A 16,060-nucleotide genomic window follows, 5' to 3' on the forward strand; every position below is an offset into this window, starting at 1 on the left:
CACTGGTTGGAGGGGGCACAGTTTCCTTTTGAACTTTGGCCTGGGCACAAGAACTTGACTGTTTTGAAGGCGCCAAGGAAGCTTTCAGCCAAACAGCTGCTGTGGGCTAACTTCTTCACATGCTTTGACTTCATGTTGCATTTTTTCCCTGGGAAAACTAGTGTGCTCACGGATGCCTTGTCCCACCTCCTCTTGCCTGGGGGCGGTGCCTAAGATGCCTCTGTGCACGGTCTTTTCCTCCACTCAATTGGAGTTGGCAGTCACCAGATGCAGTCAGTCCCATACCCCGCCAGCCCTTCCCCTCGTCCCACCGGACTTGGAGGAGGCACTGAGGGAAGCCAGAGCTGGGCTAATGCCCTTGGAGGAGAGCAGAGACCTCCTGGTGCTGAGGGAGGGGTTCTGACAGAAGGGGGATAAGTTGTAAGCCCACAGCTCGGCAGGTGGCGCTGCAGCTCTGCCACGATGCCAAGTTGGTGGGACATTTTGAGTTTGTAAAGTCTTTACATCTGGCAAGGAGGTAGTTTTGGTGGCATATGCTCTGGGGGGACTTATGTGAAAGGGTGTCAAGTCTGTGCCAGGGCCAAGCAGGTGCAAGGGAACCCCAGGGGCTCCTAAAGCCATTGCCAGCCCCTGGAGAACCTTGGTGCGTCATCTCCATGGACTTTATCACGGATTTGCCAGCCAGTCGGGGCAAAATGGTGATCTTGGTGGTGGTGGACCTTTTTTCCAAACAGGCCCACTTTATACCATGCTCGTCCCTGCCTTCTGCCAGCCGCTTGGCCCAACTGTTCCTGCAGCACTTAACGGGTTACGCATTTCTGCGCCTGGACAACAAGATCACCGTGCGGTCTGGATAAAGGGCAGCCAGTTTGTGTCAAGGTTCTGGGGCCAGTTCTTAAAACTAGTTGGCACTGAACAAGCACTATCATCAGCCTATCACATGGCAACCGATGATCAGGTGAAGAGGACCAACCAGATGCTAGAACAGTATTTACATTGCTATATTAACTACCACCAGGACAATTGGGCTGACTTGCTGCCTTTTGCTAAATATGCCTGTAATAACGCAGTGCACAGCAGTACGAGCAAGACTCCATTCGAGGTGGTGTTGGAGCAGCTGGCTAAACCTTTCCCTTTTCTTTTGGAAGCCCGAATGGAGCCAGTAGAGCTCCAGGATTGGGTGCAGTCTATCCGGGATGCTTGGGACGCCATGCGGCGAGCAGGGATTACGCAAATTGCAGGCGAACCAAAGCGGTGGGTCCTCTTGTTGACTTTGGGGGAGTGGGTTTATTTGTCTACTAGGAACTTGTGGGGGTGCAGGCCTGCAGGAAGCGGGAGCAAAAATATCTGGGGCCATTCCCTGTGGCTAAGGTGATTAACAACATGACTGCTGAACTGGAATTGCCAAAAAATCTGAGGGGTGTACACCCTGTTTTTCATTGGAGCCTCTTTAAGAAAGCACCACCTCCAGAACAATGGCACCCTCACAGTGACGCACCGTTGCTGGATTCAGTGAAGGGGGAATTTCATCTGGAAGTGAAGAAGATCTTGAACTCCCGATTATATCACAAATGTTTGCAGTGTCTCGCATTGTACAGGCAATACATTCCTCTGATGAAGCCCAGAACAAGTGGGTAGAGGCTGCTCATGTTCGAGTCCCCCGCCTGGTGAAGGTGTTTCATTGTGCCTACCCAGACCACCCTCACTCATGAGGAGGGTCTTTGAGGAGGCAGAATGTCAGAATGTCCTAGTTTGGACAGGGAGGGGGTGAGGGATGCTCAAGGTGCCTACCCAGACTGCCCTCACCCATGATTAGGGTCTTGTTGAGGTGCAATGTCAGAATGTTCCTAGCTCTGATGAGGGGGAGGGATGCTTCTCTCCCTTTCTGGCCAGTTGATCAGGGGCCTTGTGTAGCTCAATTTCCTTATCTGTGTGAATTGCCTTCTGTCTTTTGAACTTTCGCTGTGATCTGGTGGGAACAGGGTTGACACTTTGGCCTTGGGCGAGGGGAACAAGGGAACTTATGCCCAAGCTTTGCTTGTGACCTCCAGAATCCTCAATCACTCCGGATCTTTAGTATTTCCAATAAAGGCTATAGTGAAAACCTACAGTTCCTTAATTTTGGACTAAAGTTTGACAATCTACCAAGCTTGTCACTCTATCAAAAAAAGAGATAAGATTGGTCTGGCATGACTTGTTTTTCAGATGCTGACGTTTTGTGATCACAGTATTCCCTTCTAAGTGCTGGCAGACTGTCATCTAACGTATTTGCGAGCTTTTTTCCTTGGCTGCGGATTTAACTGGTTCTGGTGAACGTTATTCGAGACTGTGGCTGGCAATGGTCTGGTGGATTTTGTTTCTAACATTTCACCTGCATCTGTGGTTGGCATCTTCAGAGGTGCATTACAGAGAAAAGGGGCATAATCAAAACTCTGACAGATCGTGAAAACGAATTTGTGAACCTCATCTCCTCCCTGATGAAATCAACCATCGGACTGACTTCTACCAAGCTAATGGCTTACTCCACTACAGAAATCAGAAGAGCTTCCAAGACCTTAAGAGAAACCCAGAGGACTGAGGGAGAAAACAGCCCACCTCACCAAGAAAAATGTTTCTACGCTACATCAAGGGAATCACAGATCAAATAGGGAAACTGGCCGAAAAGCATTACCTGTAGACCATCTTCAAACCCACCAGGAAAATACAACAAATGCTATGCTCGGCAAAAGAGAGACCCCCTCACTTCTGCGGGAGTATATGCGCATACCCTGTAGCCGGAAAGGTCTACATAGGGGAGGGACCAAAAAACGCAGCATTCAGACCCGTATTAAGAACCACCGAAGACATAAATTGTCAGCTTAACCATCCTGAAAGATTCCAAAATTTGCAGTTGCAGAACATGTGTTAAAACAAAACTGGACGCAATATTTTATTTGAGAAACACTGAAATTCTGGACAATTCCCAGAAGCTTACTATGTCAGACTGCACGAGAGGTGCCATTGAAATCACGTTACGAACTTGCCTTTCTGAAATCTGAACACAGGAATTGGTCTTCAGCTACAGTGGAAATAATTTTTTGACATTTTCAAAATGCTTTCAAAATGTTTTATTACTGCTGAAAAAAAAATTAAAATAAAATAAAAGGACCCCAAAAGGGAACTTCCGAATCGGCTTTCGACTGTTTTCTAACATGACACTAACCCTAACCCTGTGATCCATGGGCGAGGTGGTACTTCAGGGATGAAGGGGAAACTGGCAGAGCTTGCTCTGCCCTTGGATCCTGCGATTCATGGGCAGGGGAGGCATACTGGGGTTGAGGGAAGCTGGCAGAGGTGTTCCCGAAGCCTCCGAACTTTTAAGCCAAGAGAGGATCCTCTCTCAGCTTTAAAAAAAAAAGCACCAAGGAGGAGGCTGGAGTGCCCCTCTCTCGAAGAACCAGTACAAGGCAGCAGCACCAAGATGGTCAGGGTGGGTTGGACTGAAAACAAGAAGACTGTTGGATCTACTGGTTCAAGGGACAATGAGGGGGGGGAATGCTTGAGGGGCTGAACCAAACTGTAACCCTAAGATATATTCTGTACTCAGGAGCTTCCGGATCCTTTTGATTCAGCTACAGCGTTGAGCTGACACAGTTCTGATTAAAGCTCTTGAACCTTTCCTGAGTCTTATCATTGACTAGAGTACCAGACCCTTCCACAGGGAGGGGGACATGTGCAGAGTTGCTTTCACTTTTGCAGGTGCTCTGCTATCTAATGGTCTGGCCTTGAGAGTCTGCTGCTAGGACTGACCTCATATCTGGATTCTGTTATGCTGTGCTGTTGTGTTCCCATGTGGGAGTGGGAAGCCTGGGACATATTATCTATTGCTTACTGTACCCTGAAGTCTGCCAATAAAATCCTTTGATCAACCAGAGCGTTTATTGGGTCCTGATCCAGGGAGTCTGACAGGCAAATATCATGCAGTGATGGCCTAGAGTGGATTTGTTGTCAGGAGAGATTTAGGTTCCCAGGTCTATTGGCAGCTATTCACTATGATAGCTAAATCGTTCTCCATGTTTTTTCAGAACTGATGCTTTCTCTGAACTCCAAGAGGCAGGAAAAGGATGTTGCCTTTACTTTGGACTAGGTGTGCCCAATGGGGTTAGTTTCAAGTTTTGGGGGAAAGGAATTGCAATATCACACAAATAATCAGAAAATATCTGATGAAGTCCAGTCTGCTGACAACAAAAGCAGCACTATCTAAGCATGCATACAAAATAGTTTTACACTATTGTATACCTGAAAATATTCCTGAAATATTTATTTAGAGTGTTTCTATCTCTTCATTTTATTACTTTTAGTACTATAGGTGAGTCACAAAAAGTAAAAAAGAAAAAAAGTACAATAACTAGGACCGCAAACCTAATAAAAACACTTGGGTAAAATACATGAATAGCAATGTGGTGAAACTTACCATGTAGTGAGGCTTTTTTATTCACATTTGAACCACTTTGACTGATTCAGTGAGCTCCTCTGAGTTGGAATTTTGGCAAACATGCACTCTTTGTGCATCCTTGCATTAATTCACCCCCACACCTCAGATTACAGTAACCTTCTGCGCCATTTTCAAAAGCTCTTTAACCACATTTCCCCCTTTTCTTTCACAGGGAAAGTGAAGGTGAACACAGTGGGGTTAAACTTTCTTCAGGTTTTCTCTCTTTTCCCTCTGACTTCTCCTGCCCACAACCCAGTAGTTCTTCCCACTCTTTTGAACTTCCGGCGCTGACTTCTGGCTGTTCTGGAGTGCCCACAGGACTGCGTAATGAGGCATCTTTGAGGCTTTAGCTGGAGGGCAGCAGACATTTGCCCATTATGCACACATTTCTAAACAGCCCGTACTACTCACATCATTTTTTCCAAGCTCTTGCCACCGAGGGTGGAGGGAATTGTGTATTTTTCAGATGCCTTTTTTAACAATTTTTCTGATGGAAAAATTAGAAATTTGGGGGAGCATTTAAAAAAACCTCTTATGAAATATCTTTTCTTTTGGTCATGGAAAGTACCATCAAGTGACAGCTGACTAATGTTGAGCCCATAGAGTTTTCAAGGCAAGAAACCTTTGGAGGTGGTTTGCCATTGCCTGCCTCCAGGTGGACTGAGAGAGTTCTGAGAGAACTATGACTGGCCCAACATCGCCTAGCAGGCTTCATGAGGAGTGGGGAATCAAATTTTAGTTCCAGATTAGTCTGCTCCTTATACCAATGGATCACTGTTTAGAATGAGGTAAAATCACCGAAAAGACAAGGTGGGCATGCTGTAGGCATATACAGCTCATAAATCCAAGATGTATTTCTGCACTCAGAAGAATACCCAAGCTTCATTAGGGGAACAGAGCTGATTAAAAAAATTCCATGTGGAAAAGCCCACAGCCTCCCAACCATACCTTTAAAACCTGGATGTTCCTGATCTTATTCCCAACATTCTTTGATTGCTGGCAGAGAGCCTGGGACACAACTTTTTCCAAATATAATATTTGCAAAGCAAACCATTTCCTTTCACATAAGAATTCTGTATTTAATTGTAAATGTCTGGAGTGATTTACCTAAAGGCAAGACTTCTATTCCCTAATTAATATTCTTAGCCAGTACTGAGTTTTCTGCTAATCTCTAAACATCTGTTGTGCAGTTGCAACGATTAAAACTTATCCGGTTATTACGCAACATTTGGACGTTTGAGAGGTAGATAATGACAGCATGAAAAAATATGAGTCTATATTTTTAAAATAAATAAAATATTGTGCATGTAACTGATACTGAATTATTGTATTGCATTGGATTTTATTGTATTCTGTAAGCTGCCTTGAGTATGGGCTATAGAGGGAAAGATATAAATACTTTTAATAAATAAATAATAAAAGTTACGTAGTTAATCTATTAACTTTTTGCAGAATCACATCATTGATATGCCTACACTTCTCCCAGGAACCACCGTTTCTTCTGTCCAATGGGGCTGACGGCACAGCATGAAGAGGGTCAGCCCAAGCCAGAGGAAGACCAAAGGACAGAGTCTCCTGGAGTGAAGGAGAATACCTTAGAACCTCTGGAGACAAGCAGATCATTAGAGTTCTCCAAGTGGTGAGTGTTGTGTTTTCTTTTTTATTTACTAACTGGTGTGACCTTATTTAAGTAAGCCAGCATTCTTACATGGGGAAGAGGGATGGCTTTGACTTTGTCATTCCTGCTTTCTCAACTCCAAATTCTTACGTTGTTTTCTCATACAAAAAACTGCATTACATTTATTCATTTTATGTTGTGTCTTGGTTATTCAGCACCATGTATGTATGTGTGTGTTAAGTATGTGTAAAGTGCTGTCAAGTCCCCACATCTACAAAAAAGTGAAATCTTATTTTTAAAAATTGTAGATTAAAATCCCCCCTAAGATAAAAGGAATGCCTATAGCTTTAAGCAATATATTTCCTCATTGACCATTGCTAGGCAACCACATATTCCAGGCTTGGTTCTCTCAGTAAAAAGCAGGAGAGGGCAGGGTCCTTTCTAGGCCCATTTTGGCCTTCGAGGGAGAGTTCACTTGGGCCAGGCCTGGGGTAATCAGCTCCAGGTTAGGAAATTCCTGGAGATGTTGTGGTTGAGTCTGAGGAGGGCAGGGTTTGAGGAACAGAAAAGGCATAAGCAGAGTATAATGCCATAGAGTCCACCCTCCAAAGCAGCCATTTTCTCCATGGGAACACCCCACTCTCCCAAGGCTCAACTTCCAAGTCTCCAGGAATTTTCTAATGTGGAAATGGTAACCCTAAAGGAAACTGATCTCTGTAGTTGGGAGATATGTTGTGATTCTTGGAGAGTTGCTGCCACCACTGTCACTGTTTGTGTGTGTAGGGGAACAGGTGGGTAATTTGGAGGAGGATGGAGCAGACAGAGAGTGGGGTAGGAAAGAACAGAGAAAGTAACAGTTGTGGAGGAGAGGGAAGGTAAGAAAAGGGGTGGCAGGAGGGAGAAAGTGTTAGACTGAGAGAAGAAGGTGGAGAGGGAAGGAAGCAAAGGGGCAGGGGAATGGGATAGTTGCTCCTGCAAGTTTCTTATTGGTCCCCACTTGTACCATATAAATGGAATAAAAATTAGTACTCCAGTCACATGCAAGGCAAATCTATAAAATCAAAATGGATTACTGAAATAGTTGATAAAAATAGACACTGGTGTTAGAAGAAATGAAATAAGGAATGTTCACTCATTCCTAGTGAAAATACTGTGTTTGGAGGTCCTGCATATCAATAAACACTTGGGCTAAATGATACATTATCTATTAACTGTACAGCTATCTAAGATCAAAGCAAAACCTAAGGAAACAAAGCAATTAATACAACAAAATTTTATTGACTTCATTTATAGTTGGCCCTTCTCACAGGAGGAGGCGTCCTTTCATGCAGACCCAATAGACGATGCCCTGGGGGCTGACAAAACGCATAGATCCCCAGGGAGCCCGTCCTTATCAGTGGTGGTGCTGCCAAAAAATGCAGCAGTGCTGACCTGGCTCCCTTCCCCTCCCCCCAGGGTGGCGCTCAGGGTTAAGTCCTCTCAAAAACCTCCCTCCTGGAGGGAGGGTTTTGAAACCTGGCTCTTGCGCGATTCCAGCGATTAGCGGTCGCGAACTGCACTGCCAGGAGGAATGCGCTGTTATCCGCATCCTTCCCCACTCACCTTGTGGCCGTCGTGCGCCGCTGCTGGCCTCGAAGGCCCTCCCTCGCTGTCCTCCGACCCTGGAGGTGTCAGAGGGCAGCGATGGTAATCTCTGAGGGCCCACGAGCCAGCAGGCTAACGACGGCGCATAAGGCGAGAGCCGAGAGCGACGGACCCGGGCTGATGGTGCTCTGTGGCAATCGTCATCCTTAGGCAGCGATTCTTGGGACCGATCCCGCATCTGCGGACTGTCAAGCGTCGTCCCGGTCGGGCGTTCGTGCACGCCGACCAACTATCCGCCCCTCCCGTGCCCGGAAAGGGGCCAGAGCCAGTGAAGGTAGATTAAAATATAAAAATAAACTGAAACAAAAAGCAAAAACCACCAATAAACAATACTGCAGGACTAGGAAATTGAAGCTGGAGAACTTTGCAAACAAAAACCAACTTAAAGCAATAAAAACTGTTTCAGGCATGTTACCATGATGCATAAAGGGGCTTACAAAAATAGATGGCAAATCAGTAAAAGGGGAAATGATGCATAAAAGAAATAGTGCAATAGGCTATCAAACGCAAGCTGCTGAGCTTTTCCATTATACTACACTATTGTACAAAAATGCCCTTTTGGACATTTCTACTTTGCACATTCTAAAGAATCATAGAAGGGAGTTGTGGTTACCTTCTCAGCTCAATACACAAGGTGAGAACCACCATAAGAAAAGGGCATGAATGGGAACATATAATGATGCCATTTCCAGGTTGAAATTAGTTTTACCAAAGGGTTTCCACTGAAACCTAAAGAAGCATGACATCACTTCTGGATTTAATCTAGAAATGATGTCACACCATAGACATTCCCCTATCAGGCTACCAGGTGGCACTATGGACTGGCAACTGTACTATGAGATCCCAACCCTCTTTGGGGTCTGTTGGGGAAACTGTACAGGGGTCAGTGCTATCAGTAACTCATTGCATTATTCCCTGCCCATCTATATTTACATTTGTATCTAAAAAATTGATACTGTTCATGCTGTTATTGCCTGTGAACCTTATTGAAGGATGCTGGCCATTTAGCCACTCAAACGGCTATATTAGCGCAATCCGTTCATTTCAAACAATTTCAAGCATTCGGATTTCAAGCATTTGGACAGACCAGTCCGTCTATCATTCAGCATTAAAAAAAGAGTTGGTGAATGGTGTTGATGCAGCACACTGCAGCCTATCTGAAGTCTCTGAGAACAGTAAAAGCTTTGTCCACTTTGAGAGTTATGGATATGGAGTTTTGTGACAATTAAAGATGTAAGAGGACATTATTGAGACGTACTAAAGGCATGATAAGTGAATGCTGCAATTGTAAGTTGTATTGCTGTAAGAATTGCACTGTTTGTTGTGTTTTGCACTGAACTTCATTATTTATGCACTTTATAGTTGTTTGTGATGCACATATATAAAAGCGGTTGATGCAACGCGTTTGTGTATTGTAGTTAGTTTTAACATTGCATCTAGAGAGTTGATTGAGTCAGTGCTATCAGTCACAGACCAGGAAAGGGATTTGGGCATCTTAGTTGATAGTTCCATGGGAATGTCAACTCAGTGCATGTGGCAGCTAATGAAAAAAGGCAAACTCTATGCTTTCAGGTGGATAATTAGGAAAGGAATTGATAATAAAATCAGCACCAAGATTGTCATGCCTTTTATATAAAAGCAGTGAAGATGCTGACCGCGACGGAGTACTCGTGGTTTCAGTTCTGGTTAATTACACATCTCAAAAAAAAGGATATCGAAGAATAGAAAAAAAGTGCAGAAAGGAGGGCAAGCGAGGATGATTCTGAAGGATTGGAGCAACCTTCCTTATGAGGAGAGGCTGCAGCATTTAAGGACTGCTTTAAGTTTGGAGAGGAGATATCTGAGGAGGGGATATGATTGAAGTCTATAAAATTATGCATGGGGTAGAAAATGTTGACAGAGAGACATTTTTCTCTCTTTCTCACAATACTAGAACCAGGGGGCATTCATTGAAAATGCTGGGGGGAAGAATTAGGACTAATAAAGGGAAACATTTTTTCACGCCACGTGTGATTGGTGTTTGGAATATGCTGCCACAGGATGTGGTGATGGCCACTAACCTGGATAGCTTTAAAAGGGGCTTGGACTGGATTTATGCGAGGGAGAAGTCGATCTATGGCTACCAATCTTGATCCTTCTTGATCTCAGATTGCAAATGCCTTAGCAGACCAGGTGCTCGGGAGCAGCAGCAGCAGAAGCCCATTGCTTTCTCATCCTGCATGTGAGCTCCCAAAGGCACCTGGTGGGCCACTGCGAGTAGCAGAGAGCTGGACTAGATGGACTCTGGTCTGATCCAGCAGGCTAGTTCTTATGTTCTTATGACTTCATGTTGCATTTTTTCCCTGGGAAAATGAATGTGCTCGCAGAAGCCCTGTCCTGCCTCCCTTGCTCAGGGGCAGTATCTAAGATGCCTCTGTGCACGGTCTTTTCCTCCACTCAGTTGGGGTTGGCAGTCACCAGATGCAGTTAGTCCCATACCCTGCCAGCCCTTCCCCTTGTCCCACTGGACTTGGAGGAGGCACTGAGGGAAGCCAGAGCTGGGCTAATGCCCTTGGAGGAGAGCAGAGACCTCCTGGTGCTGAGGGAGGGGTTCTGACAGAAGGGGGATAAGTTGTAAGCCCACAGCTCGGCGAATTGTTCTACGCTCTACCGATGCCAAGTGATGCTGGCTGGTGTAATATTCTGAGTTTTAGTTGTAAAGTCTTTACATCTGCGGCAAGGAGGCGTTTTGGTGGCATATGCATTCTGGGGGACTTATGTGAAAGAGGGTGTCAAGTCTGGTGCCAGGGCCAAGCAGGTGCAAAGGGAAACCTAGGGGCTCCCTTAAAGCCATTGCCAGTTGCCCCTGGAAGGGGCAACCTTGGTGCGTCATCTCCATGGACTTTATCACGGATTTGCCAGCCAGTCGGGGCAAAATGGTGATCTTGGTGGTGGTGGACCTTTTTCCAAACAGGCCCACTTTATACCATGCTCGTCCCTGCCTTCTGCCAGCCGCTTGGCCCAACTGTTCCTGCAGCACATTTACCGGTTACATTTCTCGCCTGACAAGATCATATCGGATAGGGGCAGCCAGTTTGTGTCAAGGTTCTGGGGCCAGTTCTTAAAACTAGTTGGCACTGAACAAGCACTATCATCAGCCTATCACACGGCAACCGATGATCAGGTGAAGAGGACCAACCAGATGCTAGAACAGTATTTACATTGCTATATTAACTACCACCAGGACAATTGGGCTGACTTGCTGCCTTTTGCTAAATATGCCTGTAATAACGCAGTGCACAGCAGTACGAGCAAGACTCCATTCGAGGTGGTGTTGGAGCAGCTGGCTAAACCTTTCCCTTTTCTTTTGGAAGCCCGAATGGAGCCAGTAGAGCTCCAGGATTGGGTGCAGTCTATCCGGGATGCTTGGGACGCCATGCAGCCGAAGCAGGATTACAAATTGCAGGCAGACAAAAACGGCGGTCCTCTTGTTGACTTTGGGGGAGTGGGTTTATTTGTCTACTAGGAACTTGTGGGGGTGCAGGCCTGCAGGAAGCGGGAGCAAAAATATCTGGGGCCATTCCCTGTGGCTAAGGTGATTAACAACATGACTGCTGAACTGGAATTGCCAAAAAATCTGAGGGGTGTACACCCTGTTTTTCATTGGAGCCTCTTTAAGAAAGCACCACCTCCAGAACAATGGCACCCTCACAGTGACGCACCGTTGCTGGATTCAGTGAAGGGGGAATTACAGTATTTATTATTTTAACTACCACCGGGACAATTGGGCTGACTTGCTGCCTTTTGCTGAATATGCCTGTAATAACGCAGCGCACAGCAATACGAGCAAGACTCCTTTCGAGGTGGTGTTGGGGCAGCTGGCTAAACCTTTTCCTTTTCTTTCGGAAGCCTGAATGGAACTAGTAGAACTCCAGGATTGGGTGCAGTCTATCCAGGATGCTTGGATGCCATGCAGGCGAAGCAGGATTACAAATTGCAGGCAGACAAAAAACAGCAGTCCTCTTGTTGACTTTGGGGGAGTGGGTTTATTTGTCTACTAGGAACCTGTGGGGGAGGGGTGCAGGCCTGCAGGAAGCTGGGGCAGAAATATCTGGGGCCATTCCCTGTGGTTAAGGTAATAAGCAACGTGACTGCTGAACTGGAATTGCCAAAAAATCTGAGGGGTGTACACCCTGTTTTTCATTGCAGCCTCTTTAAGAAAGCACCACCTCCAGACCGATGGCACCCTCACATTGAAGCACCATTGCCAGAGCTTGTGAAGGGGGAATTACATCAGGAAGTAAAGGAGATCTTGGACTCCTGCCCCCCACCTTCTTGCATGGACACTTTTTCCGGCCTCCACCCACTCATGTTCGAGCCCCCCGCCTGGGGAAGGTGTTTCATCGTGCCTACCCAGACCACCCTCACCCATGAGGAGGGTCTTTAAGGAGGCAGAATGTCAGAATGTCCTAGTTTGGACAGGGAGGGGGTGAGGGATGCTCAAGGTGGGGGATGCTTCGCTTCCTTTCCAGCCAGTTGGGGCAGGGCCAGGGGTAGCTCAATTTTCTTATCTGTGTGAAAAGCTTTCTTGGGGTTTATTGGGTTCTGACACTTTCTGTCTTTTGACGTTTCGGTTTGATCCTGTGGGAACGAGATTGGCAACTTAGCCAGGGGTGGGGTGGAACAAGGGAACTTATGCCCGAGCTTTGCTTGTTATCTCCAGAACCCTCAATCACTGCTCTGGATCTTTAGTATTCCCAATAAAGGCTAGAGTTAAATTTCTACAGTTTCTGTCCCACTCCTTCTCTCCACTGCTACTGAAGGAATCAGAGCATGTGATGCTGCTTTCAGAAAGTGAGCAATAGAAAGCTCTGCCTCTCAGAAGGCAGAGGCAAGCATATGGCCAGAACAAAGAAAACCAAGGAAAAAACCCACACAAACAAAAGCCTTTCCAAGCCCTCAAAGAACAAACCCAAAAGCCCTCAGAAACACAAAGTCAACACTCTCCTCTTGAATTCTATCTTATCAAAAAAGGTTGTAAATACTTTAAAAGAGACAAATTAGCTAAATTCTTCTTATATGATATTGTCAGGAAGAGATGTCCTGACATCAAAAGGGCTCAGTTATGTTACTTTACTTTCACTTCCTTATTTTCCCTGATCTCTTCAATGTAGTGTAGAGGTGCCTAAGAGCTGGCCACGGCCCTTATCTTTCACACTGGCCTTGAGGAGAATAATGGCTTTAACATTCCTGTTCTATTTCATGTTGTCTTTGATATGGGGTGAGAAAGGGGGAGAAGGGAAGAAAGGAGGCCTTGGGGTGATAAAAGTTTTTACCCAAGGTCAATTTGCCAGAACTGGCTTTCTATAGCCATGTCAACTAATGTCTGTCAATAAAGGCTTCTGATTTAATGATCCAGAGCAGGGGTAGGCAACCTTTACCACCCAAAGAGTCATTTGGATCTGTTTTCCATGGCCCCGAAGGTCTACCGAGCTGGAGAGGCAGCTCCGTTCAGAGCCGCCTCCAGTTCGGTCCCTCCACTCCCCTTTCCTTCCAGCACTGGGAGGCAGAGGTGCCAGGCAGGAAAAACCCCTCTGCCTGATGGAGCAGGCAGCCGCCTGCTCCGTGGGGCAGAAGGGGGATGGCGTCTGCAGCCTGCCCAGTGCCGCTGCCTCTTGCGCTGCAGAAGTCAGCAGCACCGGGCAGGGAAACCCCCTCTGCCCAAAAGAGCAGGCAGCCGCCTGCTCCATGGGGCAGAGGGGGGATGGTGGCTGTGGAGATGGCAGAGGGGGGATGGCGGCTGCTCCGGAGGGACATGCCCACACTCCCCTCCGACCTCCAACCCTCCAGAGCAGCGCTGGAAGGAGAGGTGAGTGGCAGGGATGCAAAAAGCGGCGCCCTCACTCATGGAGCCGCCTCTGCTTCGGCCCCTCCACTCACCTTTCCTTCCAGCGCTGCTTTGAAGGGCTGGAGAGACATGCCCACATTACTCTCTGACTTTCAGGCCACGTGAAGCCGCAATATAAGGCTGAAAGAGCCGCATGTGGCTCCGGAGCTGCGGATTGCAGACCCCTGATCCAGAGTCTCATATTTCTCTACAGATAGGGCTTGACAGATATCAACTCAGAAACAACTGACAGAGAGGCAATTTTTTGTGTGGAAGCTATGGTTCAAATAAGAAGAACATAAGAACTAGCCTGCTGGATCAGACCAGAGTCCATCTAGTCCAGCTCTCTGCTACTCGCAGTGGCCCACCAGGTGCCTTTGGGAGCTCACATGCAGGATGAGAAAGCAATGGCCTGTTGCTGCTGCTGCTCCTGAGCACCTGGTCTGCTAAGGCATTTGCAATCTGAGATCAAGGAGGATCAAGATTGGTAGCCATAGATTGACTTCTCCTCCATAAATCAGTCCAAGCCCTTTTTAAAGCTATCCAGGTTAGTGGCCATCACCACATCCTGTGGCAGCATATTCCAAACACCAATCACACGTTGCGTGAAGAAGTGTTTCCTTTTATTAGTCCTAATTCTTCCCCCCAGCATTTTCAATGAATGCCCCCTGGTTCTAGTATTGTGAGAAAGAGAGAAAAATGACTCTCTGTCAACATTTTCTACCCCATGCATAATTTTATAGACTTCAATCATATCCCCCCTCAGACGTCTCCTCTCCAAACTAAAGAGTCCCAAACGCTGCAGCCTCTCCTCATAAGGAAGGTGCTCCAATCCTTCAGTCATCCTCGTTGCCCTTCTCTGCACTTTTTCTATCTCTTCGATATCCTTTTTGAGATGTGGCGACCAGAACTGAACACAGTACTCCAAGTGCGGTCGCACCACTGCTTTATATAAGGGCATGACAATCCTTGCAGTTTTATTATCAACTCCTTTCCTAATTATCCTGAGCATAGAGTTTGCCTTTTTCACAGCTGCCATGCACTGAGTTGACATTCCCATGGAACTATCCACTAAGACGCCCAAATCCCTTTCCTGGTCTGTGACTGATAGCACTGACCCCTGTAGCGTGTATGTGAAGTTTGGATTTTTTGCCCCTATGTGCATCACTTTACATTTTGCTACATTGAACTGCTAAATAAACTCCAAATACAAAGAATTAGTTCAGTCCTCTGCAAACTCATCTTATTAAAGCAGTTACATTTTTAAAATTCCAATAATTAGACAATTGGTGCCATTTTGTGTATATATTTGTAGGGCCAATAAAGGTAATTTGATTGATTGACATTATGACCACCAAGTTTTGCTTCTTTGTATCATAGCTATGCTATGGGGTCAAGGTAGCTTTGATGTCAGCCTGGGATCCCCACGCCCCTCCCAGTAGCAATCATTCAAACATTCCAAACTGAATTTGAGAATGTTTAAGGGGGTAAAGAATTCTTGATGGCTGAGGAGGAGGGCTTTTCAGAGATGTTCATTGCTGCCTTTACTCACGCACACCCTCTCCCATTTGGCAGATCAAGTTGTTAGAAAAAGCTGTGTTGTGTCTTAAACAGTGATATTGCCTCTTCTAGTCAAGCAGAAGGACACAGTGTACTCTCTGTGTGTTTTCAAGGAGAAAGCAGCTTGATATGTACCCAACTGCTGTACTGGAATGCAGCTATTACAAGTTGTTTTGCTGGTTCTAATCTGGCATTGTGAAAGCTTCAACATTGAAAGGGGAGGGGAGAACATCGCAGTTTGTTCAACTCCTGAATTCTAGGCATTAATCACTTGTTTTGATTTGGTCAGGTCATCACTCCCGAGTTTTCTTCCATCTTGGATGTTGTGAGTCTGGTTCTTGCAACACTGATCTGACATGTTTTTCTGACATTCTAGCTCTCAGTGCTAAATTACCAATCTAGCCTAACTCTACCTCATTCAGTCTACAAATAATAGTAAAATAATAACAAGGGTGTCTTGTCTCCTTCTGTTCCTTTTATTTTTTCAGAATCTCACTCTGCACCATGTTCCACTCCTCCAAAATTCTGAGTTCACAAAACAGTTTCTAATATTACTTCCAGAACTGGAGAATGCACACTTTGCTATAGCTTTCTTTTCTGCCTCTTTTCCCCTTTCAGAGTCAGCAATGCACATCCACAAAAACTGCTAAAGAAAACCGCCCATTATGTGATTAAAGCAGGGCATCTACATTCTTTTTGAGCAGTATCATACCGCCATGCAGATGCACTCTTTCAGATTTATAAAACCATAAAAAGAGAATCTTTACATGAATGTACACATTGTTACTTGAAATACTGTTTGATACTGCTGTTATATGTTATGTTATTGATATATATTTTGCTGTGCCCTAACCCTGAGCCTTTCAGGGGAGGGTGGTATACAAATTATAATTTCACA

The sequence above is a fragment of the Sphaerodactylus townsendi genome, linkage group LG16 (genome assembly GCF_021028975.2).
Source record: "Sphaerodactylus townsendi isolate TG3544 linkage group LG16, MPM_Stown_v2.3, whole genome shotgun sequence".
Classification (NCBI taxonomy): Eukaryota; Metazoa; Chordata; class Lepidosauria; order Squamata; family Sphaerodactylidae; genus Sphaerodactylus; species Sphaerodactylus townsendi.